Source organism: Dipodomys spectabilis, unplaced genomic scaffold, assembly GCF_019054845.1.
Source record: "Dipodomys spectabilis isolate Male_0828 unplaced genomic scaffold, ASM1905484v1 ptg000333l, whole genome shotgun sequence".
Lineage (NCBI taxonomy): Eukaryota > Metazoa > Chordata > Mammalia > Rodentia > Heteromyidae > Dipodomys > Dipodomys spectabilis.
The window spans coordinates 1,820,780-1,823,891 of record NW_024871010.1 but is presented as its reverse complement, the minus strand read 5'-3'; the positions used below and the strand labels follow the sequence as shown (position 1 = coordinate 1,823,891).

Below are 3,112 nucleotides of genomic sequence, written 5' to 3'. Positions count from 1 at the left end.
TCCAAACAAATTGGGCGATATCATTCTTTCTGATGGAAGCATAGAATGCAATTGTATATATTTACCACGTTTTCTTGATCCATTCATCTACTGAGGGGCATAGGGGTTGGTTCCATATCTTAGCTATGGTAAATAATGCTGCAATAAACATAGTTGTGCTGGTAGTTTTAGTATGGTCTTGTTTGTGATCCTTTGGGAAAATGAACAAAAGTGGGGTTGCTGGGTCATAGGGGAGCTTTATGTGGAGTCTTTTGAAGAAACTCCATACTGCTTTCCAAAGTGGTTGAACACGTTTACACTCCCACCAAAAATGGAGTAGGGTTCTCTTGTGGCCACATCCCCTCCAGCATCTGTTGTTGTATAAATATGGATTGCCTCATGAATTTGCGAGTCATCCTTGTTCAGGGGCCATGCTAATCTTCTCTGTATCATTTCAATGTTAGTAAATGGGCTACCAGATTAAGCACAGAACATGTTTTTTTTCCGGGGGGTCCGGTCGTGGGGCCTGTACTCTGGGCCTGGGCGCTGTCCCTCAGCTCTTCAGCTCAAGGCTAGCGATAGCTCTACCACTTGAGCCATAGCGCCACTTCCAGCTTTTTTCTTTTTGTTTATGTGCTGCTGAGAAATTGAACCCAGGGACTCAGGCATGCAAGGCAAGCACTCTACCACTGAGCCACCTTCCCAGCCCAAGAACATTTTTTATATAGAAAGTGTAATTGATTTTCTTAAACTAGACAATTCCACAAAAAGTAAGTTCAAAAGAATTGTCATGAAATTTTAGAATCATGCATTTCTTACATAAGCACACATTTTTGATGTTGGCATCATTTGTGGAGGGGAAGGGAAAAATATTTAAATAGGGATACAGGAAAACCAATTGCAGCAACGAAAGGAACTTTACAACTTTGGCATCTCTACTATGCCATACCTGCAGATTGTAATTTGATTGCTTATTTTGAGGTAGTATCACTATGCTGGGCCTGCTTGGACTGTAGTCCTCCAAACACAAGCAAAACACATTGCACCCAGCAAATGGTTAGAGTTTCTGAAAAGTCTTTTTTTGTTTGGGCTTGCCTGGAAATGCAATGCTCTAATCTCTGTTTTCTAAGTAGATAATATTACAGGATTGAGCCACTTTATCCAATAAAAGTATACAATTTCAAGATATCTTGATATTGCCTATATTTGTGCTTAACATATATAGCTAACCTTAATTTTCTCCCTCTTTTGTTGAGTAATCTGAGTTGAAAATATTGATTTTCTTGATATACATGGCTTTGTTTTGGATGGAATCCCCTCACAATTCAAAAAATCTCCCAAAAAGTTTATGTCAAGAATCACGGAAAAGAAGGCTTCAGGTTGGGAAAAACCCCACTGATCCTTAACTTATAATTGCAGTATATTTATAGTGTTAGTCAATGCTTTTGAAGAATGAGAAGAGAAGGAAGGCAGAAATGTGAAAGATGTCAGGTCTCTGTAGAATTTCTGTAGTTGTCACTTCATGTTATCTTCTTCCTTAAAACTTGATTTATTAAGACCCTCTGGGTGGATATTGGTTGGACTGATTGGTAAACTTACCCAAGAAATGAAGCTGATTTTAGAAGGTGATGATTTGGTAAATAAAGGAATGATGAGAATGAGCACAGATATTGTCACAGAATGAGCCGGCAAGGTTCAATTGCTGAACAGCAAAACAAAGCAGCTTCAAGTCCGATGATCGACATTGAAACATATATAGATAGATGCATATATGTATACATATACACACATATGTGAAAAAGTAAATATCCAGTAGAATACAGAGAAACTTGGTGTGACAAGTATTAAACTATATCAAACTGGTTGTAGGAAAGGTACAGTAAAATATCAATTGTTTAGCATAGATTTTGCATAGATTTGTAAAGGATGAAAATTTTTCCTTCATTTTCTACTTTACAAATATCCTTAGTATGTTTTAAGTTTTTTTTTTTTATATTGTAGTTGGAGCATCTATACAATGTTGAGAATCGGCATTACATAAAGTATGCAACATGAATACGACAGCCTGCATAGGAAAGTTCATTAGATTCTTATTTCCAATTAACCAACAGGAGAAATGGAGTTCCAGGTCAGATTTTATGTAGCGCACTGGCCTTGAACACAAAAGCACCATTCAGGCCGTGAGTTTAAGCTCTAGGATCTACAGAAACAAAAACACAAAATACAACTTGGAGTTAGATATTTTATAATGAAGCATTTTTATATACTTTACCTTGTTAGAAAGACTAGATTTCTGTGTTAGCTTTATAACCTACCATAATAAGTGATATTGTCCATTTAATAAGCAGAAAGGCTTACTCAGATTTATAAGTTTGAAGGTTTGAGTGTATGTTCAATTGGTTTTATGGCTTTGGTGGCCTATGACAAGACAACGTCAAGGTGGGGAGTATGTCAAAAAGAAATGTTTTTGACCTAGAATGATTAAAGAGAAAAGAAGAAAGTAGATGACAGTCCATGTTCTCATAGGTTTCACTCTGAAGAACTTAATCTCCAAAAGAACTATTCAGGTATTCTCCACAGTCTGGGAGGAAATGATAAGTCATTTTTCTTTAACACATAGGTCTTGCTGGGGCATTCTAAATTCAAATGGCAACACCTTCACCAATGATAATGACTTGTCCAGGGGTTGAAGCAACTAGATATGTCTACAAATTCTAATTAGATCTCAGCAGACTAAATATCTTATGGAATTCCTATTAAAATATTTTCTTGCATACTTACTGGGTCTTCATACTACACATGTGTATATCTGTGTATATGTGTGTATGTGTGTGTTTGAATAAACTAATATAGCATTGTAGCAGATAAAATATTAGTGTGGCCTTTTTCTTCTCATACCATGAAAACCTGCCACAATTCCCAATCAAATTCCATCCAAGATCAACATTAATGCTGTTCCAAAAGTTCTGTATGCAAACCCATGTACATCTACTTCATTTAAGACGGCAATGGTGCATGAAAATGTTAAGTCTTCCAATTACATTGTCACCAAGGAAACAACGTACAATATTTCCTTTAAAAATATCTAGATTGGCTGGGCGCTGGTGGCTCACACCTGTAATCCTAGCTACAC

At 36.7% G+C, this 3,112-nt stretch overlaps 1 non-coding gene across 1 annotated transcript; it reads right to left on the bottom strand.

Annotated features, from left to right (window-relative positions):
• Positions 1-360: 360 nt before the first annotated feature.
• On the bottom strand, positions 361-467 carry LOC122095089. The gene has a single exon (XR_006145030.1). It is a non-coding gene; the product is annotated as a U6 spliceosomal RNA (small nuclear RNA).
• Positions 468-3,112: the final 2,645 nt, after the last annotated feature.